This window comes from Musa acuminata, chromosome BXJ2-1 (assembly GCF_036884655.1).
Source record: "Musa acuminata AAA Group cultivar baxijiao chromosome BXJ2-1, Cavendish_Baxijiao_AAA, whole genome shotgun sequence".
In the NCBI taxonomy this organism is placed as follows: Eukaryota; Viridiplantae; Streptophyta; class Magnoliopsida; order Zingiberales; family Musaceae; genus Musa; species Musa acuminata.
In genome coordinates this window covers 26,547,439-26,572,113 of record NC_088338.1, presented here as the reverse complement: position 1 = coordinate 26,572,113, position 24,675 = coordinate 26,547,439, and the positions used below count along the sequence as shown (strand labels likewise).

The window sequence follows — 24,675 nt, the reverse complement described above, 5'->3', positions numbered from 1 at the left end:
TCACGAAACCGTCGGCGCTTTCTCGAACGTTCACGAAATCCCTATTGCAAGCTCTCTCCGAGCCCTAGCCCAATGACTGCGTATCGGTCACGGCAAGCGCGCGTCGAAACCATCGGCACTTTCTAGAACGATCTCGAAATCGCTATTGTGACCCAAATCCGGAAAGCTCTCTCCGAGCCCCACGATACTGACTGCGTAGCAGTCACGGCAAATTCCGAGCCCCAAAACAATCGTCTCGGAGGTCTACGGGAGATGTTTCGTATCTCGCGACGCAAAAATGAGTGCAACACGAGGACTTCCCAGGGGTTCACCCATCGTAGTACTACTCTCTCTATATCACGCTTAACTTCGGAGTTCTGATAGGATCCAGTGCTTTAGTGCTGGCATTATCGCACCCTGGTCGCGTGCTTCGTCCCTCGCCGATGTGCACGTCGCGGCCGGTGCATCAACGTCCGGAGCCTCTTGCCCGTCACGAAATCGTCGGCGCTTTCTCGAACGTTCACGAAATCCCTATTGCAAGCTCTCTCCGAGACCTAGCCCAACGACTGCGTATCGGTCACGGCAAGCGCGCGTCGAAACCATCGTCACTTTCTAGAACGATCTAGGAATCGCTATTGCGACCCCAATCCGGAAAGCTCTCTCCGAGCCCCACGATACTGACTGTGTAGCGGTCACGGCAAATTCCGAGCCCCAAAACAATCGTTTCGGAGGTCTACGGGAGATGTTTCGTATCTCGGGACGCAAAAAGGAGTGAAACACGAGGACTTCCCAGGGGGTCACCCATCCTAGTACTACTCTCTCTAAAGTCGGCGCTTAACTTCGGAATTCTGTTGGGATCCAGTGCTTTAGTGCTGGCATTATCACACCCGTTTCGCGTGCTTCGTCCCTCGCCTATGTGCACGTCGCGGCCGGCGCATCAACGTCCGGAGCCTCGTGCCCGTAACGAAACCGTCGGCGCTTTCTCGAACGTTCACGAAATCCCTATTGCAAGCTCTCTCCGAGCCCTAGCCCAACGACTGCGTATCGGTCACGGCAAGCACGCGTCGAAACTATCGGCACTTTCTAGAATTATCTCGAAATCGCTATTGTGACCCAAATCCGGAAAGCTCTCTCCGAGCCCCACGATACTGACTGCGTAGTGGTCACGGCAAATTCCGAGCCCGAAAACAATCGTCTCGGAGGTCTACGGGAGATGTTTCGTATCTCGGGACGCAAAAAGGAGTGCAACACGAGGACTTCCCAAGGGGTCACCCATCCTAGTTCTACTCTCTCTAAAGCACGCTTAACTTTGGAGTTCGGATGGAATCCGGTGCTTTAGTGCTGGCATTATGACACCCGTTTCGCGTGCTTCGTCCCTCGCCTATGTGCACGTCGCGGCCGGCGCATCAACGTCCGGAGCCTCTTGCCCGTCACGAAACCGTCGGCGCTTTCTCAAACGTTCACGAAATCCCTATTGCAAGCTCTCTCCGAGCCCTAGCCAAACGACTGCGTATCGGTAACAGCAAGCGCGCGTCGATACCATCGGCACTTTCTAGAACGATCTCGAAATCGCTATTGTGTCTCCAATCCGGAAAGCTCTCTCCGAGCCCCACGATACTGACTGCGTAGCGGTCACGGCAAATTTCGAGCCCCAAAACAATCGTCTCGGAGGTCTACGGGAGATGTTTCGTATCTCGCGACGAAAAAAGGAGTGCAACACGAGGACTTCCCAGGGGTTCACCCATCCTAGTACTACTCTCTCTAAATCACGCTTAACTTCGGAGTTCTGATGGGATCCGGTGCTTTAGTGCTGGCATTATCGCACCCTTTTCGCGTGATTCGTCCCTTGCCAATGTGCACGTCGCGGCCAGCGCATCATCGTCCGGAGCCTCTTGCCCGTCACGAAACCGTCGGCGCTTTCTCGTACGTTCACGAAATCCCTATTGCAAGTTCTCTCCGAGCCCTAGCCCAACGACTGCGTATCGGTCACGGCAAGCGCGCGTCGAAACCATCGACACTTTCTAAAACGATCTCGGAATCGCTATTGCGACCCCAATCCGGAAAGCTCTCTCCTAGCCCCACGATACTGACTGCGTAGCGGTCACGGCAAATTCCGAGCCCCAAAACAATCGTCTCGAAGGTCTACGGGAGATGTTTCGTATCTCGTGACGCAAAAAGGAGTGCAACACGAGGACTTCCCAGGGTTTCACCCATCCTAGTACTACTCTCTCTAAATCACGCTTAACTTCGGAGTTCTGATGGGATCCGGTGCTTTAGTGTTGGCATTATCGCACCCTTTTCGCGTGCTTCGTCCCTCGCCGATGTGCACGTCGCGGCCGGCGCATCATCGTCCGGAGCCTCTTGCCCGTCACGAAACCGTCGGCGCTTTCTCGAACGTTCACGAAATCCCTATTGCAATCTCTCTCCGTGCCCTAGCCCAACGACTGCGTATCGGTCATGGCAAGCGCGCGTCGAAACCATCGGCACTTTCTAGAACGATCTCGGAATCGCTATTGCGACCCCAATCCGGAAAGCTCTCTCCGAGCCCACGATACTGACTGCGTAGCGGTCACGACAAATTCCGAGCACCAAAACAATCGTTTCGGAGGTCTACGGGAGATGTTTCGTATCTCGGGACGCAAAAAGGAGTGAAACACGAGGACTTCCCAGGGGGTCACCTATCCTAGTACTACTCTCTCCAAAGTCGGCGCTTAACTTCAGAATTCTGTTGGGATCCGCTGCTATAGTGCTGGCATTATCACACCCGTTTCGCGTGCTTCGTCCCTCGCCTATGTGCACGTCGCGGCCGGCGCATCAACGTCCGGAGCCTCTTGCCCGTCACGAAACCGTCGGCGCTTTCTCGAACGTTCACGAAATCCCAATTGCAAGCTCTCTCCGAGCCCTAGCCCAACGACTGCGTATCGGTCACGGCAAGGGCGCGTCGAAACCATCGGCACTTTCTAGAACGATCTCGAAATCGCTTTTGAGACCCAAATCCGGAAAGCTCTCTCCGAGCCCCACGATACTGACTGCGTAGCGGTCACGGCAAATTCCGAGCCCCAAAACAATCGTCTCGGAGGTCTTTGGGAGATGTTTCGTATCTCGGGACGCAAAAAGGAGTGCAACACAAGGACTTCCATGGGGTTCACCCATCCTAGTACTACTCTCTCTATATCACGCTTAACTTCGGAGTTCTGATAGGATCCAGTGCTTTAGTGCTGGCATTATCGCACCCTGGTCGCGTGCTTCGTCCCTCGCCGATGTGCACGTCGCGGCCGGCGCATCAACGTCCGGAGCCTCTTGCCCGTCACGAAACCGTCGGAGCTTCTCGAACGTTCACGAAATCCCTATTGAAACTTTGAAGCTGACTTTCTGAAAGTAATCATTAAAACTTTGAAGCTGACTTTCTGAAAGTTGTCTACCCCCCTCTTTTTCATTTGTGTACCGAACAGTATTAAAGTCTCCAAGAACAATCCAAGGTACATTGAGACAGCCATTTGCAATATTAGTCAGGTCAGACCAAAGAGTATTTCTTTCTTGCATACTATTTGAAGCATATATACCAATGAAATTGAATTGGCAGCCATTCTTTTTGTCCTCTACCTTAAGTTGAATGAATTGATCAGTAGCAGAAATAAACCAAGCATTAATAGAGTTAGGATGCCATAAGACCCATATTCTACCAAAAGTTTCATTTGAGTCATTGGTAAACAGTTCTGCGTCCGGCCATATTAAATTCTTTTGAGCTTGAACGCGCGATTGTTTAATTTTCGTTTCTACTAGAATAACAATATCACATGCGGCAGACTTGATTATTCTATTGAGCTCCCGACATTTTTCCGGCTTATTAAGTCCGCGAACATTCCAACATGTTATCTTCATCAGTAATAAAGAAATGAAAAGGTGGTAAGGTATTCATCCTACGACTTTGGATGGACTGTACCATCCTTTTTCTTATCCTTCGGTTTTGTATTTTCCTCCCGCACAATATCCTTACCTTTTATGACTTTATTTCTATATTTATCCACTTCATCTACAGCTTGCAGATTTTTAAACTTTAAAATACCTTGAATCATGTGGTCTTGATTGGCAGGGTTTGTTGAAGCACGATAAGATTGTTGCAGCACAATTTCCTGGATAGTACTTGTTGGAGTAGCTTGGCTAGAGAGGTTTGTTGGGGCATGAGTTTGTTGAGACAGAATATCCTTGTTGGCGATGTTTGTTGTGGCTTGAGTTTGTTGAGGAAGAATATCCTTGCTGGCGAGATTTGTTTGGGCCTGAGTTTGTTGAGTTATTGTGGACGGATCCAATGATATTGGAAGAGATGAAGTTCCTGACTTATGTTTCTCCTGTCCACTAGTACCAAGGGAAACCTCTATTGTGGAAGGCTCCGACATTATAGGAAGAGATATAATTTTGGATTTGTCCTTCTGTCCGCGGTGCTGTCCTTATGAGTCGGAATGCTCAATAGTCTTCGCCACCATCGGTGCTACTGCCATTAGAGTAGACTCGCTTTGTTGCGGAGGCGCTTGACGTGGTCGATAGACCTTTGTGATTTGTTTTGGAGTTTGCTGACAAGCTCCATTTGCATGACCAAAAGATAAGCAATGCTGACATCGTTGTGGCTTCCAAGAATATGAGACATGTACCTTCCGAGTGTTCCCGTCAAGATCACGATAGAAAACCTCATTTGGAAGATCTTCGTCAGAAGAAACCAGTACACATGCTCGTGCAAATGCTAATCTCGTCTGAGCAGCTGTTGCTTTGTCGATGTAGAGTGGCTGTCCCAGAGTGCTGCATAACTTTGCAATAAAACGTCGACTCCAAAGATGTAGAGGAAGATCTTGAAAGGATACCCATAATGGAATAGACTGTAGGCTATCTAACTCCAAACGGACATCAGGAGACCAGCGTCGTAGAATCATTGGATGGCCGCGAATAGTCCAGAATCCTTCGAGGACTCATTGTAAATCTTCTTCAGAGTATAGCTTGCAAACAAAGAATCCGTTCTCCAGCATATGAAGATCAAATGACGATATTCCCCATCGAGTTTTGATAAATGAGGATAGTGGGAAATAAGATATTTTGAGACCTACCACATAGCCAACAATCGCCATAGACCATGTCTCAATAAGCTCTGCTGAATCAGCAGTCTCGTATACAGCAATCTTCTTATCAGCCTGAACTTCTGGAGTAAAGAATTCCAAGCTTAGATCCGGACTTCCAACCGGAGCCTTGAAGAGGCTAGTCCAAGGCCTAGGGTCACTGGAAATGAGGGCAGGCTGCCGCGATCTAGAGCGCGATCTACTTCGATGTTGTTTCGTCGAAGGAGTTTCTCTCTGGAGAGGATATGGAGGAGGAGCCAATTGAGGGGTAACGGTAGGGAGTCTTACCATCGTATCAACGCTCCCGCCACCATCGCCAGCCCTAGGGGCCGTCGCTGCCATGTTTGATCCGTCTTCTGGTCACGGCTATAGAATCATCTCCATAGGGAAAAACCACCGTCGCAGTCGCAGTATATCAGATCGCCGCTACAGTACCGTCGCCCTAGGGAGATCTGGTCGCCGCTATAGTATCGTCGCCCTTGGGGAGAAGCCAACGCTGCAGGAGATCCGATCACCACTACAGTAAGGGAGATCAGATCGTTGCTATAGTATCGTCGCCCGTGGGAGAAAGCCAACGCTGCAGGAGTCAGATCGCCCTAGGGAGATCTCGTCGCCGCTACAGTACTGTCGCTGCTACAGTGTCGTCGTCGCCGCTACAGTACGTCGCCCTTGGGAAACAGCCGACGCTGCAGGAAATCAGATCGCTGCTACAGTGTCGTCGCCTGTCGCCCGTGGGAGAAAGCCGACGCTGCAGGAGTCAGATCGCCCTAGGGAGATCTGGCCGCCGCTACAGTGGTCGCCCTAGATATGTTCGCCGCTACAGTGTGGTCGCCGCTACAGTGTCGGCGCCGCTACAGTGGTCGCCCTAGATCTGGTCGCCGCTACAGTGTCGTCGCCGCTGCAGGAGTCAGATCGCCCTAGGGAGATCTGGCCGCCGCTACAGTGGTCGCCGCTACAGTGTCGTTGCCGCAACCAAACTTGCACCAAGAACTAGGCGACCTTATGCAATGTTTCTCAAGAAAAGGGCCACTTACACAACTGGCAAAGGTTACTTTCAGATGCGCTATTTGGTGGATGTGGAAGGAGAGATGTAATAGAATATTTGAATGTCAACACACAAACAATGCTCAGCTCTTGAAAGAGATTATTAGAGACTCAAGATCCTGTATGGAGCATGATCTCAAAATCGAGCACTTCACCCGAAGAGAAAAAGATATTTTTATCAAATTTAATTTTGCTATTAGCTAAAGATCTTGGGAATGATGTCAAATAATGTACCCACAGGTAGTTATAGTCTACAGCATGTGTAGTCATAACTATCGCATTCGCACTCTATGAGTTAATTGGCTTTGTCTATGACTTGTATAGATAAAGCTATTTGTAGAATCTTTACACATAATCAATTTACTTTTACTTACCAAAAAAAAAAGTACGCGTCGAAACCATCGGCACTTTCGAGAACGATCTCGAAATCGCTATTGTGACCCAAATCCGGAAAGCTCTCTCCGAGCCCCACGATACTGACTGCGTAGCGGTCACGGCAAATTCCGAGCCCCAAAACAATCGTCTCGGAGGTCTACGGGAGATGTTTCGTATCTCGGGACGCAAAAAGGATTGCAACACGAGGACTTCCCAGGGGTTCACCCATCCTAGTACTACTCTCTATAAATCACGCTTAACTTCGGAGTTTTGATTGGATCCGGTGCTTTAGTGCTGGCATTATCGCACCCTATTCGCGTGCTTCGTCCCTCGCCGATGTGCACGTCGCGGTCGGTACATCATCGTCCGGAGCCTCTTGCCCGTCACGAAACCGTCGTCGCTTTCTCGAACGTTCACGAAATCCCTATTGCAAGCTCTCTACGAGCCCTAGCCCAACGACTGCGTATCGGTCACGGCAAGCGCGCGTCGAAACCATCGGCACTTTCTAGAACGATCTCGGAATCGCTATTGCGACCCCAATCCGGAAAGCTCTCTCCGAGTCCCACGATACTGACTGCGTAGCGGTCACGGCAAATTCCGAGCCCCAAAACAAACGTCTCGGAGGTCTACGGGAGATGTTTCATATCTCGGGACGCAAAAAGGAGTGAAACACGAGGACTTCCCAGGGGGTCACCCATCCTAGTACTACTCTCTAAATCACGCTTAACTTCGGAGTTCTGATGGGTTCCGGTGCTTTAGTGATGGCATTATCGCACCCTGTTCACGTGCTTCGTCCCTCGCCGATGTGCACGTCGCGGCCGGCGCATCAACGTCCGGAGCCTCTTGCCCATCACAAAACCGTCGGCGCTTTCTCTAACGTTCACGAAATCCCTATTGCAAGCTCTCTCCGAGCCCAAGCCCAACGACTGCGTATCGGTCACGGCAAGCGCGCGTCGAAACTATCGGCACTTTCTAGAACGATCTCGGAATCACTATTGCGACCCCAATCCGGAAAGCTCTCTCCGAGCCCCACGATACTGACTGCGTAGCGGTCACGGCAAATTCCGAGCCCCAAAACAATCGTCTCGGAGGTCTACGGGAGATGTTTCATAACTCGGGACGCAAAAAGGAGTGAAACACGAGGACTTCCCAGGGGGTCACCCATCCTAGTACTACTCTCTCTAAATCACGCTTAACTTCGGAGTTCTGATGGGATCCGGTGCTTTAGTGCTGGCATTATCGCACCCTGGTCGCGTGCTTCGTCCCTCGCCGATGTGCACGTCGCGGTCGGCGCATCAACGTCCGGAGCCTTTTGCCCATCACGAAACCGTCGGCGCTTTCTCGAACGTTTACGAAATCCCTATTGCAAGCTCTCTCCGAGCCCTAGCCCAACGACTGCCTATCGGTCACGGCAAGCGCGCATCGAAACCATCGACACTTTCTAGAACGATCTCGGAATCGCTATTGCAACCCCAATCCGGAAAGCTCTCTCCGAGCCCCACGATACTGACAGCGTAGCGGTCACGGCAAATTCCGAGCCCCAAAACAATCGTCTCGGAGCTCTACGGGAGATGTTTCGTATCTCGGGATGCAAAAAGGAGTGAAACACGAGGACTTCCCAGGGGGTCACCCATCCTAGTACTACTCTCTCCAAAGTCGGCGCTTAACTTCGGAATTCTGTTGGGATCCGGTGCTTTAGTGCTGGCATTATCACACCTGTTTCGCGTGCTTCGTCCCTCGCCTATGTGCACGTCGCGGCCGGCGCATCAACGTCCGGAGCCTCTTGCCCATCACGAAACCGTCGGCGCTTTCTCGAGCGTTCACGAAATCCCTATTGCAAGCTCTGTCCGAGCCCTAGCCCAACGACTGCGTATCGGTCACGGCAAGCACGCGTCGAAACCATCGGCACTTTCGAGAACGATCTCGAAATCGCTATTGTGACCCAAATCCGGAAAGCTCTCTCCGAGCCCCACGATACTGACTGCGTAGCGGTCACGGCAAATTCCGAGCCCCAAAACAATCGTCTCGGAGGTCTTCGGGAGATGTTTCGTATCTCGGGACGCAAAAAGGATTACAACACGAGGACTTCCCAGGGGTTCACCCATCCTAGTACTTTTTTTTTGGTAAGTAAAAGTAAATTGATTATGTGTAAAGATTCTACAAATAGCTTTATCTATGCAAGTCATAGACAAAGCCAACTAACTCATAGAGTGATTTATAGAGAGTAGTACTAGGATGGGTGATCACCCATCCTAGTACTACTCTCTATAAATCACGCTTAACTTCGGAGTTTTGATGGGATCCGGTGCTTTATTGTTGGCATTATCGCACCCTTTTCGCGTGCTTCGTCCCTCGCCGATGTGCACGTCGCGGCCGGTACATCATCGTCCGGAGCCTCTTGCCCGTCACGAAACCGTCGTCGCTTTCTCGAACGTTCACGAAATCCCTATTGCAAGCTCTCTACGAGCCCTAGCCCAACGACTGCGTATCGGTCACGGCAAGCGCGTGTCGAAACCATCGGCACTTTCTAGAACGATCTCGGAATCGCTATTGCGACCCCAATCCGGAAAGCTCTCTCCGAGTCCCACGATACTGACTGCGTAGCGGTCACGGCAAATTCCGAGCCCCAAGACAAACGTATCGGAGGTCTACGGGAGATGTTTCGTATCTCGGGATGCAAAAAGGAGTGAAACACGAGGACTTCCCAGGGGGTCACCCATCCTAGTTCTACTCTCTCCAAAGTCGGCGCTTAACTTCGGAATTCTGTTGGGATCCGGTGCTTTAGTGCTGGCATTATCACACCCGTTTCGCGTTCTTCGTCCCTCGCCTATGTGCACGTCGCGGCCGGCGCATCAACGTCCGGAGCCTCTTGCCCATCACGAAACCGTCGGCGCTTTCTCAAACGTTCACGAAATCCCTATTGCAAGCTCTCTACGAGCCCTAGCCCAACGACTGCGTATCGGTCACGGCAAGCACGCGTCGAAACCATCGACACTTTCTAGAACGATCTCGGAATCGCTATTGCGACCCCAATCCGGAAAGCTCTCTCCGAGTCCCACGATACTGACAGCGTAGCGGTCACGGCAAATTCCGAGCCCCAAAACAAACGCCTCGGAGCTCTACGGGAGATGTTTCGTATCTCGGGATGCAAAAAGGAGTGAAACACGAGGACTTCCCAGGGGGTCACCCATCCTAGTACTACTCTCTCCAAAGTCGGCGCTTAACTTCGGAATTCTGTTGGGATCCGGTGCTTTAGTGCTGGCTTTATCACACCTGTTTCGCGTGCTTCGTCCCTCGCCTATGTGCACGTCGCGGCCGGCGTATCAACGTCCGGAGCCTCTTGCCCATCACGAAACCGTCGGCGCTTTCTCGAGCGTTCACGAAATCCCTATTGCAAGCTCTGTCCGAGCCCTAGCCCAACGACTGCGTATCGTTCACGGCAAGCACGCGTCGAAACCATCGGCACTTTCGAGAACGATCTCGAAATCGCTATTGTGACCCAAATCTGGAAAGCTCTCTCCGAGCCCCACGATACTGACTGCGTAGCGGTCACGGCAAATTCCGAGCCCCAAAACAATCGTCTCGGAGGTCTACGGGAGATGTTTCGTATCTCGTGACGCAAAAAGGATTGCAACACGAGGACTTCCCAGGGGTTCACCCATCCTAGTACTACTCTATATAAATCACGCTTAACTTCGGAGTTTTGATGGGATCCGGTGCTTTAGTGCTGGCATTATCGCACCCTTTTCGCGTGCTTCGTCCCTCGCCGATGTGCACGTCACGGCCGGTACATCATCGTCCGGAGCCTCTTGCCCGTCACGAAACCGTCGTCGCTTTCTCAAACGTTCACGAAATCCCTATTGCAAGCTCTCTATGAGCCCTAGCCCAACGACTGCGTATCGGTCACGGCAAGCGCGCGTCGAAACCATCGGTACTTTCTAGAACGATCTCGGAATCGCTATTGCGACCCCAATCCGGAAAGCTCTCTCCGAGTCCCACGATACTGACTGCGTAGCGGTCACGGAAAATTCCGAGCCCCAAAACAAACGTCTCGGAGGTCTACGGGAGATGTTTCGTATCTCGGGACGCAAAAAGGAGTGAAACACGAGGAATTCCCAGGGGGTCACCCATCCTAGTACTACTCTCTCTAAATCACGCTTAACTTCGGAGTTCTGATGGGTTCCGGTGCTTTATTGCTGGCATTATCGCACCCTGTTCACGTGCTTCGTCCCTCGCCGATGTGCACGTCGCGGCCGGCGCATCAACGTCCGGAGCCTCTTGCCCATCACAAAACCGTCGGCGCTTTCTCTAACGTTCACGAAATCCCTATTGCAAGCTCTCTCCGAGCCCAAGCCCAACGACTGCGTATCGGTCACGGCAAGCGCGCGTCGAAACTATCGGCACTTTCTAGAACGATCTCGGAATCACTATAGCGACCCCAATCCGGAAAGCTCTCTCCGAGCCCCACGATACTGACTGCGTAGCGGTCACGATAAATTCCGAGCCCCAAAACAATCGTCTCGGAGGTCTACGGGAGATGTTTCATAACTCGGGACGCAAAAAGGAGTGAAACACGAGGACTTCCCAGGGGGTCACCCATCCTAGTACTACTCTCTCTAAATCACGCTTAACTTCAGAGTTCTGATGGGATCCGGTGCTTTAGTGCTGGCATTATCGCATCCTGGTCGCGTGCTTCGTCCCTCGCCGATGTGCACGTCGCGGCCGGCGCATCAACGTCCGGAGCCTCTTGCCCGTCACGAAACCGTCGGCGCTTTCTCGAACGTTTACGAAATCCCTATTGCAAGCTCTCTCCGAGCCCTAGCCCAACGACTGCCTATCGGTCACGGCAAGCGCGCATCGAAACCATCGACACTTTCTAGAACGATCTCGGAATCGCTATTGCAACCCCAATCCGGAAACCTCTCTCCGAGCCCCACGATACTGACAGCGTAGCGGTCACGGCAAATTCCGAGCCCCAAAACAATCGTCTCGGAGCTCTACTGGAGATGTTTCGTATCTCGGGATGCAAAAAGGAGTGAAACACGAGGACTTCCCAGGGGGTCACCCATCCTAGTACTACTCTCTCCAAAGTCGGCGCTTAACTTCGGAATTCTGTTGGGATCCGGTGCTTTAGTGCTGGCATTATCACACCTGTTTCGCGTGCTTCGTCCCTCGCCTATGTGCACGTCGCGGCCGGCGCATCAACGTCCGGAGCCTCTTGCCCATCACGAAACCGTCGGCGCTTTCTCGAGCGTTCACGAAATCCCTATTGCAAGCTCTGTCCGAGCCCTAGCCTAACGACTGCGTATCGGTCACGGCAAGCACGCGTCGAAACCATCGGCACTTTCGAGAACGATCTCGGAATCGCTATTGCGACCCAAATCCGGAAAGCTCTCTCCGAGTCCCACGATACTGACTTCGTAGCGGTCACGGCAAATTCCGAGCCCCAAAACAAACGTCTCGGAGGTCTACGGGAGATGTTTCATATCTCGGGACGCAAAAAGGAGTGAAATACGAGGACTTCCCAGGGGGTCACCCATCCTAGTACTACTCTCTAAATCACGCTTAACTTCGGAGTTCTGATGGGTTCCGGTGCTTTATTGCTGGCATTATCGCACCCTGTTCACGTGCTTCGTCCCTCGCCGATGTGCACGTCGCGGCCGGCGCATTAACGTCCGGAGCCTCTTGCCCATCACAAAACCGTCGGCGCTTTCTCTAACGTTCACGAAATCCCTATTGCAAGCTCTCTCCGAGCCCAAGCCCAACGACTGCGTATCGGTCACGGCAAACGCGCGTCGAAACTATCGGCACTTTCTAGAACGATCTCGGAATCACTATTGCGACCCCAATCCGGAAAACTCTCTCCGAGCCCCACGATACTGACTGCGTAGCGGTCACGGCAAATTCCGAGCCCCAAAACAATCGTCTCGGAGGTCTACGGGAGATGTTTCATAACTCGGGACGCAAAAAGGAGTGAAACACGAGGACTTCCCAGGGGGTCACCCATCCTAGTACTACTCTCTCTAAATCACGCTTAACTTCAGAGTTCTGATGGGATCCGGTGCTTTAGTGCTGGCATTATCGCATCCTGGTCGCGTGCTTCGTCCCTCGCCGATGTGCACGTCGCGGCCGGCGCATCAACGTCCGGAGCCTCTTGCCCGTCACGAAACCGTCGGCGCTTTCTCGAACGTTTACGAAATCCCTATTGCAAGCTCTCTCCGAGCCCTAGCCCAACGACTGCCTATCGGTCACGGCAAGCGCGCATCGAAACCATCGACACTTTCTAGAACGATCTCGGAATCGCTATTGCAACCCCAATCCGGAAAGCTCTCTCCGAGCCCCACGATACTGACAACGTAGCGGTCACGGCAAATTCCGAGCCCCAAAACAATCGTCTCGGAGCTCTACTGGAGATGTTTCGTATCTCGGGATGCAAAAAGGAGTGAAACACGAGGACTTCCCAGGGGGTCACCCATCCTAGTACTACTCTCTCTAAATCACGCTTAACTTCGGAGTTCTGATGGGTTCCGGTGCTTTATTGCTGGCATTATCGCACCCTGTTCACGTGCTTCGTCCCTCGCCGATGTGCACGTCGCGGCCGGCGCATCAACGTCCGGAGCCTCTTGCCCATCACAAAACCGTCGGCGCTTTCTCTAACGTTCACGAAATCCCTATTGCAAGCTCTCTCCGAGCCCAAGCCCAACGACTGCGTATCGGTCACGGCAAGCGCGCGTCGAAACTATCGGCACTTTCTAGAACGATCTCGGAATCACTATTGCGACCCCAATCCGGAAAGCTCTCTCCGAGCCCCACGATACTGACTGCGTAGCGGTCACGATAAATTCCGAGCCCCAAAACAATCGTCTCGGAGGTCTACGGGAGATGTTTCATAACTCGGGACGCAAAAAGGAGTGAAACACGAGGACTTCCCAGGGGGTCACCCATCCTAGTACTACTCTCTCTAAATCACGCTTAACTTCAGAGTTCTGATGGGATCCGGTGCTTTAGTGCTGGCATTATCGCATCCTGGTCGCGTGCTTCGTCCCTCGCCGATGTGCACGTCGCGGCCGGCGCATCAACGTCCGGAGCCTCTTGCCCGTCACGAAACCGTCGGCGCTTTCTCGAACGTTTACGAAATCCCTATTGCAAGCTCTCTCCGAGCCCTAGCCCAACGACTGCCTATCGGTCACGGCAAGCGCGCATCGAAACCATCGACACTTTCTAGAACGATCTCGGAATCGCTATTGCAACCCCAATCCGGAAACCTCTCTCCGAGCCCCACGATACTGACAGCGTAGCGGTCACGGCAAATTCCGAGCCCCAAAATAATCGTCTCGGAGCTCTACTGGAGATGTTTCGTATCTCGGGATGCAAAAAGGAGTGAAACACGAGGACTTCCCAGGGGGTCACCCATCCTAGTACTACTCTCTCCAAAGTCGGCGCTTAACTTCGGAATTCTGTTGGGATCCGGTGCTTTAGTGCTGGCATTATCACACCTGTTTCGCGTGCTTCGTCCCTCACCTATGTGCACGTCGCGGCCGGCGCATCAACGTCCGGAGCCTCTTGCCCATCACGAAACCGTCGGCGCTTTCTCGAGCGTTCACGAAATCCCTATTGCAAGCTCTGTCCGAGCCCTAGCCTAACGACTGCGTATCGGTCACGGCAAGCACGCGTCGAAACCATCGGCACTTTCGAGAACGATCTCGGAATCGCTATTGCGACCCAAATCCGGAAAGCTCTCTCCGAGTCCCACGATACTGACTTCGTAGCGGTCACGGCAAATTCCGAGCCCCAAAACAAACGTCTCGGAGGTCTACGGGAGATGTTTCATATCTCGGGACGCAAAAAGGAGTGAAATACGAGGACTTCCCAGGGGGTCACCCATCCTAGTACTACTCTCTAAATCACGCTTAACTTCGGAGTTCTGATGGGTTCCGGTGCTTTATTGCTGGCATTATCGCACCCTGTTCACGTGCTTCGTCCCTCGCCGATGTGCACGTCGCGGCCGGCGCATCAACGTCCGGAGCCTCTTGCCCATCACAAAACCGTCGGCGCTTTCTCTAACGTTCACGAAATCCCTATTGCAAGCTCTCTCCGAGCCCAAGCCCAACGACTGCGTATCGGTCACGGCAAACGCGCGTCGAAACTATCGGCACTTTCTAGAACGATCTCGGAATCACTATTGCGACCCCAATCCGGAAAACTCTCTCCGAGCCCCACGATACTGACTGCGTAGCGGTCACAGCAAATTCCGAGCCCCAAAACAACCGTCTCGGAGGTCTACGGGAGATGTTTCATAACTCGGGACGCAAAAAGGAGTGAAACACGAGGACTTCCCAGGGGGTCACCCATCCTAGTACTACTCTCTCTAAATCACGCTTAACTTCAGAGTTCTGATGGGATCCGGTGCTTTAGTGCTGGCATTATCGCATCCTGGTCGCGTGCTTCGTCCCTCGCCGATGTGCACGTCGCGGCCGGCGCATCAACGTCCGGAGCCTCTTGCCCGTCACGAAACCGTCGGCGCTTTCTCGAACGTTTACGAAATCCCTATTGCAAGCTCTCTCCGAGCCCTAGCCCAACGACTGCCTATCGGTCACGGCAAGCGCGCATCGAAACCATCGACACTTTCTAGAACGATCTCGGAATCGCTATTGCAACCCCAATCCGGAAAGCTCTCTCCGAGCCCCACGATACTGACAACGTAGCGGTCACGGCAAATTCCGAGCCCCAAAACAATCGTCTCGGAGCTCTACTGGAGATGTTTCGTATCTCGGGATGCAAAAAGGAGTGAAACACGAGGACTTCCCAGGGGGTCACCCATCCTAGTACTACTCTCTCCAAAGTCGGCGCTTAACTTCGGAATTCTGTTGGGATCCGGTGCTTTAGTGCTGGCATTATCACACCTGTTTCGCGTGCTTCGTCCCTCGCCTATGTGCACGTCGCGGCCGGCGCATCAACGTCCGGAGCCTCTTGCCCATCACGAAACCGTCGGCGCTTTCTCGAGCGTTCACGAAATCCCTATTGCAAGCTCTGTCCGAGCCCTAGCCCAACGACTGCGTATCGTTCACGGCAAGCACGCGTCGAAACCATCGGCACTTTCGAGAACGATCTCGAAATCGCTATTGTGACCCAAATCCGGAAAGCTCTCTCCGAGCCCCACGATACTGACTGCGTAGCGGTCACGGCAAATTCCGAGCCCCAAAACAATCGTCTCGGAGGTCTACGGGAGATGTCTCGTATCTCGGGACGCAAAAAGGATTGCAACACGAGGACTTCCCAGGGGTTCACCCATCCTAGTACTACTCTCTATAAATCACGCTTAACTTCGGAGTTTTGATGGGATCCGGTGCTTTAGTGCTGGCATTATCGCACCCTTTTCGCGTGCTTCGTCCCTCGCCGATGTGTACGTCGCGGCCGGTACATCATCGTCCGGAGCCTCTTGCCCGTCACGAAACCGTCGTCGCTTTCTCGAACGTTCACGAAATCCCTATTGCAAGCTCTCTACGAGCCCGAGCCCAACGACTGCGTACCGGTCACGGCAAGCGCGCGTCGAAACCATCGGCACTTTCTAGAACGATCTCGGAATCGCTATTGCGACCCCAATCCGGAAAGCTCTCTCCGAGTCCCACGATACTGACAGCGTAGCGGTCACGGCAAATTCCGAGCCCCAAAACAAACGCCTCGGAGCTCTACGGGAGATGTTTCGTATCTCGGGATGCAAAAAGGAGTGAAACACGAGGACTTCCCAGGGGGTCACCCATCCTAGTACTACTCTCTCCAAAGTCGGCGCTTAACTTCGGAATTCTGTTGGGATCCGGTGCTTTAGTGCTGGCTTTATCACACCTGTTTCGCGTGCTTCGTCCCTCGCCTATGTGCACGTCGCGGCCGGCGTATCAACGTCCGGAGCCTCTTGCCCATCACGAAACCGTCGGCGCTTTCTCGAGCGTTCACGAAATCCCTATTGCAAGCTCTGTCCGAGCCCTAGCCCAACGACTGCGTATCGTTCACGGCAAGCACGCGTCGAAACCATCGGCACTTTCGAGAACGATCTCGAAATCGCTATTGTGACCCAAATCCGGAAAGCTCTCTCCGAGCCCCACGATACTGACTGCGTAGCGGTCACGGCAAATTCCGAGCCCCAAAACAATCGTCTCGGAGGTCTACGGGAGATGTTTCGTATCTCGGGACGCAAAAAGGATTGCAACACGAGGACTTCCCAGGGGTTCACCCATCCTAGTACTACTCTCTATAAATCACGCTTAACTTCGGAGTTTTGATGGGATCCGGTGCTTTAGTGCTGGCATTATCACACCCTTTTCGCGTGCTTCGTCCCTCGCCGATGTGCACGTCACGGCCGGTACATCATCGTCCGGAGCCTCTTGCCCGTCACGAAACCGTCGTCGCTTTCTCAAACGTTCACGAAATCCCTATTGCAAGCTCTCTATGAGCCTTAGCCCAACGACTGCGTATCGGTCACGGCAAGCGCGCGTCGAAACCATCGGCACTTTCTAGAACGATCTCGGAATCGCTATTGCGACCCCAATCCGGAAAGCTCTCTCCGAGTCCCACGATACTGACTGCGTAGCGGTCACGGAAAATTCCGAGCCCCAAAACAAACGTCTCGGAGGTCTACGGGAGATGTTTCGTATCTCGGGACGCAAAAAGGAGTGAAACACGAGGACTTCCCAGGGGGTCACCCATCCTAGTACTACTCTCTCTAAATCACGCTTAACTTCGGAGTTCTGATGGGTTCCGGTGCTTTATTGCTGGCATTATCGCACCCTGTTCACGTGCTTCGTCCCTCGCCGATGTGCACGTCGCGGCCGGCGCATCAACGTCCGGAGCCTCTTGCCCATCACAAAACCGTCGGCGCTTTCTCTAACGTTCACGAAATCCCTATTGCAAGCTCTCTCCGAGCCCAAGCCCAACGACTGCGTATCGGTCACGGCAAGCGCGCGTCGAAACTATCGGCACTTTCTAGAACGATCTCGGAATCACTATTGCGACCCCAATCCGGAAAGCTCTCTCCGAGCCCCACGATACTGACTGCGTAGCGGTCACGGCAAATTCCGAGCCCCAAAACAATCGTCTCGGAGGTCTACGGGAGATGTCTCGTATCTCGGGACGCAAAAAGGATTGCAACACGAGGACTTCCCATGGGTGATCACCCATCCTAGTACTACTCTCTATAAATCACGCTTAACTTTGGAGTTTTGATGGGATCCGGTGCTTTCTTGCTGGCATTATCGCACCCTTTTCGCGTGCTTCGTCCCTCGCCGATGTGCACGTCGCGGCCGGTACATCATCGTCCGGAGCCTCTTGCCCGTCACGAAACCGTCGTCGCTTTCTCGAACGTTCACGAAATCCCTATTGCAAGCTCTCTACGAGCCCTAGCCCAACGACTGCGTATCGGTCACGGCAAGCGCGCGTCGAAACTATCGGCACTTTGTAGAACGATCTCGGAATCGCTATTGCGACCCCAATCCGGAAAGCTCTCTCCGAGTCCCACGATACTGACAGCGTAGCGGTCACGGAAAATTCCGAGCCCCAAAACAAACGTCTCGGAGGTCTACGGGAGATGTTTCGTATCTCGGGATGCAAAAAGGAGTGAAACACGAGGACTTCCCAGGGGGTCACCCATCCTAGTTCTACTCTCTCCAAAGTCGGCGCTTAACTTCGGAATTCTGTTGGGATCCGGTGCTTTAGTGCTGGCATTATCATACCCGTTTCGCGTTCTTCGTCCCTCGCCTATGTGCACGTCGCGGCCGGCGCATCAACGTCCGGAGCCTCTTGCCCATCACGAAACCGTCGGCGCTTTCTCAAACGTTCACGAAATCCCTATTGCAAGCTCTCTCCGAGCCCTAGCCCAACGACTGCGTATCGGTCACGGCAAGCTCGCGTTGAAACCATCGACACTTTCTAGAACGATCTCGGAATCGCTATTGCAACCCCAATCCGGAAAGCTCTCTCCGAGCCCCACGATACTGACAGCGTAGCGGTCACGGCAAATTCCGAGCCCCAAAACAATCGTCTCGGAGCTCTACGGGAGATGTATCGTATCTCGGGATGCAAAAAGGAGTGAAACACGAGGACTTCCCAGGGGGTCACCCATCCTAGTACTACTCTCTCCAAAGTCGGCGCTTAAATTCGGAATTCTGTTGGGATCCGGTGCTTTAGTGCTGGCATTATCACACCTGTTTCGCGTGCTTCGTCCCTCGCCTATGTGCACGTCGCGGCTGGCGCATCAACGTCCGGAGCCTCTTGCCTATCACGAAACCGTCGGCGCTTTCTCGAGCGTTCACGAAATCCCTATTGCAAGCTCTGTCCGAGCCCTAGCCCAACAACTGCGTATCGGTCACGGCAAGCACGCGTCGAAACCATCGGCACTTTCGAGAACGATCTCGAAATCGCTATTGTGACCCAAATCCGGAAAGCTCTCTCCGAGAGCCATGATACTGACTGCGTAGCGGTCACGGCAAATTCCGAGCCCCAAAACAATCGTCTCGGAGGTCTACGGGAGATGTTTCGTATCTCAGGACGCAAAAAGGATTGCAACACGAGGACTTCCCAGGGGTTCACCCATCCTAGTACTACTCTCTCCAAAGTCGGCGCTTAACTTCGGAATTCTGTTGGGATCCGGTGCTTTAGTGCTGGCATTATCACACCTGTTTCGCGTGCTTCGTCCCTCGCCTATGTGCACGTCGCGGCCGGCGCATCAACGTCCGGAGCCTCTTGCCCATCACGAAACCGTCGGCGCTTTCTCTAACGTTCACGAAATCCCTATTGCAAGCTCTCTCCGAGCCCATGCCCAACGACTGCGTATCGGTCACGGCAAGCGCGCGTCGAAACTATCGGCACTTTCTAGAACGATCTCGGAATCACTATTGCGACCCCAATCCGGAAAGCTCTCTCCGAGCCCCACGATACTGACTGCGTAGCGGTCACGGCAAATTCCGAGCCCCAAAACAATCGTCTCGGAGGTCTACGGGAGATGTTTCATAACTCGGGACGCAAAAAGGAGTGAAACACGAGGACTTCCCAGGGGGTCACCCATCCTAGTACTACTCTCTCTAAATCACGCTTAACTTCGGAGTTCTGATGGGATCCGGTGCTTTAGTGCTGGCATTATCGCACCCTGGTCGCGTGCTTCGTCCCTCGCCGATGTGCACGTCGCGGTCGACGCATCAACGTCCGGAGCCTCTTGCCCGTCACGAAACCGTCGGCGCTTTCTCGAACGTTTACGAAATCCCTATTGCAAGCTCTCTCCGAGCCCTAGCCCAACGACTGCCTATCGGTCACGGCAAGCGCGCATCGAAACCATCGACACTTTCTAGAACGATCTCGGAATCGCTATTGCAACCCCAATCCGGAAAGCTCTCTCCGAGCCCCACGATACTGACAGCGTAGCGGTCACGGCAAATTCCGAGCCCCAAAACAATCGTCTCGGAGCTCTACGGGAGATGTTTCGTATCTCGGGATGCAAAAAGGAGTGAAACACTAGGACTTCCCAGGGGGTCACCCATCCTAGTACTACTCTCTCCAAAGTCGGCGCTTAACTTCGGAATTCTGTTGGGATCCGGTGCTTTAGTGCTGGCATTATCACACCTGTTTCGCGTGCTTCGTCCCTCGCCTATGTGCACGTCGCGGCCGGCGCATCAACGTCCGGAGCCTCTTGCCCATCACGAAACCGTCGGCGCTTTCTCGAGCGTTCACGAAATCCCTATTGCAAGTTCTGTCCGAGCCCTAGCCCAACGACTGCGTATCGGTCACGGCAAGCACGCGTCGAAACCATCGGCACTTTCGAGAACGATCTCGAAATCGCTATTGTGACCCAAATCCGGAAAGCTCTCTCCGAGCCCCACGATACTGACTGCGTAGCGGTCACGGCAAATTCCGAGCCCCAAAACAATCGTCTCGGAGGTCTACGGGAGATGTTTCATAACTCGGGACGCAAAAAGGAGTGAAACACGAGGACTTCCCAGGGGGTCACCCATCCTAGTACTACTCTCTCTAAATCACGCTTAACTTCGGAGTTCTGATGGGATCCGGTGCTTTAGTGCTGGCATTATCGCACCCTGGTCGCGTGCTTCGTCCCTCGCCGATGTGCACGTCGCGGCCGGCGCATCAACGTCCGGAGCCTCTTGCCCGTCACGAAACCGTCGGCGCTTTCTCGAACGTTTACGAAATCCCTATTGCAAGCTCTCTCCGAGCCCTAGCCCAACGACTGCCTATCGGTCACAGCAAGCACGCATCGAAACCATCGACACTTTCTAGAACGATCTCGGAATCGCTATTGCAACCCCAATCCGGAAAGCTCTCTCCGAGCCCCACGATACTGACAGCGTAGCGGTCACGGCAAATTTCGAGCCCCAAAACAATCGTCTCGGAGCTCTACGGGAGATGTTTCATATCTCGGGATGCAAAAAGGAGTGAAACACGAGGACTTCCCAGGGGGTCACCCATCCTAGTACTACTCTCTCCAAAGTCGGCGCTTAACTTCGGAATTCTGTTGGGATCCGGTGCTTTAGTGCTGGCATTATCACACCTGTTTCGCGTGCTTCGTCCCTCGCCTATGTGCACGTCGCGGCCGGCGCATCAACGTCCGGAGCCTCTTGCCCATCACGAAACCGTCGGTGCTTTCTCTAACGTTCACGAAATCCCTATTGCAATCTCTCCGAGCCCAAGCCCAACGACTGCGTATCGGTCACGGCAAGCGCGCGTCGAAACTATCGGCACTTTCTAGAACGATCTCGGAATCACTATTGCGACCCCAATCCGGAAAGCTCTCTCCGAGCCCCACGATACTGACTGCGTAGCGGTCACGGCAAATTCCGAGCCCCAAAACAATCGTCTTGGAGGTCTACGGGAGATGTTTCATAACTCGGGACGCAAAAAGGAGTGAAACACGAGGACTTCCCAGGGGGTCACCCATCCTAGTACTACTCTCTCCAAAGTCGGCGCTTAACTTCAGAATTCTGTTGGGATCCGGTGCTTTAGTGCTGGCATTATCACACCTGTTTCGCGTGCTTCGTCCCTCGCCTATGTGCACGTCGCGGCCGGCGCATCAACGTCCGGAGCCTCTTGCCCATCACGAAACCGTCGGCGCTTTCTCTAACGTTCACGAAATCCCTATTGCAATCTCTCCGAGCCAAAGCCCAACGACTGCGTATCGGTCACGTCAAGCGCGCGTCGAAACTATCGGCACTTTCTAGAACGATCTCGGAATCACTATTGCGACCCCAATCCGGAAAGCTCTCTCCGAGCCCCACGATACTGACTGCGTAGCGGTCACGGCAAATTCCGAGCCCCAAAACAATCGTCTTGGAGGTCTACGGGAGATGTTTCATAACTCGGGACGCAAAAAGGAGTGAAACACGAGGACTTCCCAGGGGGTCACCCATCCTAGTACTACTCTCTCTAAATCACGCTTAACTTCGGAGTTCTGATGGGATCCGGTGCTTTAGTGCTGGCATTATCGCACCCTGGTCGCGTGCTTCGTCCCTCGCCGATGTGCACGTCGCGGCCGGCGCATCAACGTCCGGAGCCACTTGCCCGTCACGAAACCGTCGGCGCTTTCTCGAACGTTTACGAAATCCCTATTGCAAGCTCTCTCCGAGCCCTAGCCCAACGACTGCCTATCGGTCACGGCAAGCGCGCATCGAAACCATCGACACTTTCTTGAACGATCTCGGAATCGCTATTGCAACCCCAATCCGGAAAGCTCTCTCCGAGCCCCACGATACTGACAGCGTAGCGGTCACGGCAAATTCCGAGCCCCAAAACAATCGTCTCGGAGCTCTACGGGAGATGTTTCGTATCTCGGGATGCAAAAAGGAGTGAAACACGAGGACTTCCCAGGGGGTCACCCATCCTAGTACTACTCTCTCCAAAGTCGGCGCTTAACTTCGGAATTCTGTTGGGATCCGGTGCTTTAGTGCTGGCATTATCACACCTGTTTCGCGTGCTTCGTCCCTCGCCTATGTGCACGTCGCGGCCGGCGCATCAACGTCCGGAGCCTCTTGCCCGTTACGAAACCGTCGGCGCTTTCTCGAGCGTTCACGAAATCCCTATTGCAAGCTCTGTCCGAGCCCTAGCCCAACGACTGCGTATCGGTCACGGCAAGCACGCGTCGAAACCATCGGCACTTTCGAGAACGATCTCGAAATCACTATTGTGACCCAAATCCGGAAAGCTCTCTCCGAGCCCCACGATACTGACTGCGTAGCGGTCACGGCAAATTCCGAGCCCCAAACCAATCGTCTCGGAGGTCTACGGGAGATGTTTCGTATCTCGGGACGCAAAAAGGATTGCAACACGAGGACTTCCCAGGGGTTCACCCATCCTAGTACTACTCTCTATAAATCACGCTTAACTTCGGAGTTTTGATGGGATCCGGTGCTTTAGTGCTGGCATTATCGCACCCTTTTCGCGTGCTTCGTCCCTCGCCGATGTGCACGTCGCGGCCGGTATATCATCGTCCGGAGCCTCTTGCCCGTCATGAAACCGTCGTCGCTTTCTCGAACGTTCACGAAATCCCTATTGCAAGCTCTCTACGAGCCCTAGCCCAACGACTGCGTACCGGTCACGGCAAGCGCGCGTCGAAACCATCGGCACTTTCTAGAACGATCTCGGAATCGCTATTGCGACCCCAATCCGGAAAGCTCTCTCCGAGTCCCACGATCATGACTGCGTAGCGGTCACGGCAAATTCCGAGCCCCAAAACAAACGCCTCGGAGCTCTACGGGAGATGTTTCGTATCTCGGGATACAAAAAGGAGTGAAACACGAGGACTTCCCAGGGGGTCACCCATCCTAGTACTACTCTCTCCAAAGTCGGCGCTTAACTTCGGAATTCGGTTGGGATCCGGTGCTTTAGTGCTGGCATTATCACACCTGTTTCGCGTGCTTCGTCCCTCGCCTATGTGCACGTCGCGGCCGGCGCATCAACGTCCGGAGCCTCTTGCCCATCACGAAACCGTCGGCGCTTTCTCGAGCGTTCACGAAATCCCTATTGCAAGCTCTGTCCGAGCCCTAGCCCAACGACTGCGTATCGGTCACGGCAAGCACGCGTCGAAACCATCGGCACTTTCGAGAACGATCTCGAAATCGCTATTGTGACCCAAATCCGGAAAGCTCTCTCCGAGCCCCACGATACTGACTGCGTAGCGGTCACGGCAAATTCCGAGCCCCAAAACAATCGTCTCGGAGCTCTACGGGAGATGTTTCGTATCTCGGGATGCAAAAAGGAGTGAAACACGAGGACTTCCCAGGGGGTCACCCATCCTACTACTCTCTCCAAAGTCGGCGCTTAACTTCGGAATTCTGTTGGGATCCGGTGCTTTAGTGCTGGCATTATCACACCTGTTTCGCGTGCTTCGTCCCTCGCCTATGTGCACGTCGCGGCCGGCGCATCAACGTCCGGAGCCTCTTGCCCATCACGAAACCGTCGGCGCTTTCTCGAGCGTTCACGAAATCCCTATTGCAAGCTCTGTCCGAGCCCTAGCCCAACGACTGCGTATCGGTCACGGCAAGCACGCGTCGAAACCATCGGCACTTTCGAGAACGATCTCGAAATCGCTATTGTGACCCAAATCCGGAAAGCTCTCTCCGAGCCCCACGATACTGACTGCGTAGCGGTCACGGCAAATTCCGAGCCCCAAAACAATCGTCTCGGAGGTCTACGGGAGATGTTTCGTATCTCGGGACGCAAAAAGGATTGCAACACGAGGACTTCCCAGGGGTTCACCCATCCTAGTACTTTTTTTTTGGTAAGTAAAAGTAAATTGATTATGTGTAAAGATTCTACAAATAGCTTTATCTATACAAGTCATAGACAAAGCCAACTAACTCATAGAGTGATTTATAGAGAGTAGTACTAGGATGGGTGATCACCCATCCTAGTACTACTCTCTATAAATCACGCTTAACTTCGGAGTTTTGATGGGATCCGGTGCTTTATTGCTGGCATTATCGCACCCTTTTCGCGTGCTTCGTCCCTCGCCGATGTGCACGTCGCGGCCGGTACATCATCGTCCGGAGTCTCTTGCCCGTCACGAAACCGTCGTCGCTTTCTCGAACGTTCACGAAATCCCTATTGCAAGCTCTCTACGAGCCCTAGCCCAACGACTGCGTATCGGTCACGGCAAGCGCGCGACGAAACCATCGGCACTTTC

General features: G+C 53.5%; 37 pseudogenes; all 37 read right to left on the bottom strand.

The window, feature by feature from the left end:
• Window positions 1-278: 278 nt before the first annotated feature.
• On the bottom strand, window positions 279-397 carry LOC135604256 (5S ribosomal RNA; annotated as a pseudogene).
• A 350-nt stretch (window positions 398-747) lies between these two features.
• On the bottom strand, window positions 748-868 carry LOC135599524 (5S ribosomal RNA; annotated as a pseudogene).
• A 350-nt stretch (window positions 869-1,218) lies between these two features.
• LOC135604181 (5S ribosomal RNA) lies at window positions 1,219-1,337 on the bottom strand (annotated as a pseudogene).
• A 350-nt stretch (window positions 1,338-1,687) lies between these two features.
• Window positions 1,688-1,806, bottom strand: LOC135602412 (5S ribosomal RNA; annotated as a pseudogene).
• A 350-nt stretch (window positions 1,807-2,156) lies between these two features.
• LOC135603906 (5S ribosomal RNA) lies at window positions 2,157-2,275 on the bottom strand (annotated as a pseudogene).
• An 820-nt stretch (window positions 2,276-3,095) lies between these two features.
• Window positions 3,096-3,214, bottom strand: LOC135604652 (5S ribosomal RNA; annotated as a pseudogene).
• Window positions 3,215-6,695: 3,481 nt separating this feature from the next.
• On the bottom strand, window positions 6,696-6,814 carry LOC135599394 (5S ribosomal RNA; annotated as a pseudogene).
• A 350-nt stretch (window positions 6,815-7,164) lies between these two features.
• LOC135603585 (5S ribosomal RNA) lies at window positions 7,165-7,281 on the bottom strand (annotated as a pseudogene).
• A 350-nt stretch (window positions 7,282-7,631) lies between these two features.
• LOC135602278 (5S ribosomal RNA) lies at window positions 7,632-7,750 on the bottom strand (annotated as a pseudogene).
• Window positions 7,751-8,100: 350 nt separating this feature from the next.
• On the bottom strand, window positions 8,101-8,221 carry LOC135599322 (5S ribosomal RNA; annotated as a pseudogene).
• A 965-nt stretch (window positions 8,222-9,186) lies between these two features.
• On the bottom strand, window positions 9,187-9,307 carry LOC135599529 (5S ribosomal RNA; annotated as a pseudogene).
• Window positions 9,308-9,657: 350 nt separating this feature from the next.
• On the bottom strand, window positions 9,658-9,778 carry LOC135599467 (5S ribosomal RNA; annotated as a pseudogene).
• A 350-nt stretch (window positions 9,779-10,128) lies between these two features.
• On the bottom strand, window positions 10,129-10,247 carry LOC135599336 (5S ribosomal RNA; annotated as a pseudogene).
• Window positions 10,248-10,597: 350 nt separating this feature from the next.
• On the bottom strand, window positions 10,598-10,716 carry LOC135604013 (5S ribosomal RNA; annotated as a pseudogene).
• Window positions 10,717-11,066: 350 nt separating this feature from the next.
• Window positions 11,067-11,185, bottom strand: LOC135603676 (5S ribosomal RNA; annotated as a pseudogene).
• A 350-nt stretch (window positions 11,186-11,535) lies between these two features.
• LOC135599321 (5S ribosomal RNA) lies at window positions 11,536-11,656 on the bottom strand (annotated as a pseudogene).
• Window positions 11,657-12,006: 350 nt separating this feature from the next.
• On the bottom strand, window positions 12,007-12,123 carry LOC135604624 (5S ribosomal RNA; annotated as a pseudogene).
• Window positions 12,124-12,473: 350 nt separating this feature from the next.
• On the bottom strand, window positions 12,474-12,592 carry LOC135603675 (5S ribosomal RNA; annotated as a pseudogene).
• Window positions 12,593-12,942: 350 nt separating this feature from the next.
• LOC135603972 (5S ribosomal RNA) lies at window positions 12,943-13,061 on the bottom strand (annotated as a pseudogene).
• Window positions 13,062-13,411: 350 nt separating this feature from the next.
• LOC135603674 (5S ribosomal RNA) lies at window positions 13,412-13,530 on the bottom strand (annotated as a pseudogene).
• Window positions 13,531-13,880: 350 nt separating this feature from the next.
• LOC135599320 (5S ribosomal RNA) lies at window positions 13,881-14,001 on the bottom strand (annotated as a pseudogene).
• Window positions 14,002-14,351: 350 nt separating this feature from the next.
• On the bottom strand, window positions 14,352-14,468 carry LOC135604623 (5S ribosomal RNA; annotated as a pseudogene).
• Window positions 14,469-14,818: 350 nt separating this feature from the next.
• On the bottom strand, window positions 14,819-14,937 carry LOC135603673 (5S ribosomal RNA; annotated as a pseudogene).
• A 350-nt stretch (window positions 14,938-15,287) lies between these two features.
• LOC135599318 (5S ribosomal RNA) lies at window positions 15,288-15,408 on the bottom strand (annotated as a pseudogene).
• Window positions 15,409-15,758: 350 nt separating this feature from the next.
• LOC135604569 (5S ribosomal RNA) lies at window positions 15,759-15,877 on the bottom strand (annotated as a pseudogene).
• Window positions 15,878-16,227: 350 nt separating this feature from the next.
• On the bottom strand, window positions 16,228-16,348 carry LOC135599466 (5S ribosomal RNA; annotated as a pseudogene).
• Window positions 16,349-16,698: 350 nt separating this feature from the next.
• On the bottom strand, window positions 16,699-16,817 carry LOC135604666 (5S ribosomal RNA; annotated as a pseudogene).
• A 350-nt stretch (window positions 16,818-17,167) lies between these two features.
• LOC135603971 (5S ribosomal RNA) lies at window positions 17,168-17,286 on the bottom strand (annotated as a pseudogene).
• A 2,234-nt stretch (window positions 17,287-19,520) lies between these two features.
• Window positions 19,521-19,639, bottom strand: LOC135602277 (5S ribosomal RNA; annotated as a pseudogene).
• A 350-nt stretch (window positions 19,640-19,989) lies between these two features.
• On the bottom strand, window positions 19,990-20,110 carry LOC135599513 (5S ribosomal RNA; annotated as a pseudogene).
• A 350-nt stretch (window positions 20,111-20,460) lies between these two features.
• Window positions 20,461-20,579, bottom strand: LOC135602276 (5S ribosomal RNA; annotated as a pseudogene).
• Window positions 20,580-20,929: 350 nt separating this feature from the next.
• LOC135599317 (5S ribosomal RNA) lies at window positions 20,930-21,050 on the bottom strand (annotated as a pseudogene).
• A 348-nt stretch (window positions 21,051-21,398) lies between these two features.
• On the bottom strand, window positions 21,399-21,519 carry LOC135599469 (5S ribosomal RNA; annotated as a pseudogene).
• A 348-nt stretch (window positions 21,520-21,867) lies between these two features.
• Window positions 21,868-21,986, bottom strand: LOC135602275 (5S ribosomal RNA; annotated as a pseudogene).
• Window positions 21,987-22,336: 350 nt separating this feature from the next.
• Window positions 22,337-22,457, bottom strand: LOC135599316 (5S ribosomal RNA; annotated as a pseudogene).
• A 350-nt stretch (window positions 22,458-22,807) lies between these two features.
• Window positions 22,808-22,926, bottom strand: LOC135604568 (5S ribosomal RNA; annotated as a pseudogene).
• Window positions 22,927-23,276: 350 nt separating this feature from the next.
• Window positions 23,277-23,397, bottom strand: LOC135599299 (5S ribosomal RNA; annotated as a pseudogene).
• Window positions 23,398-24,675: the final 1,278 nt, after the last annotated feature.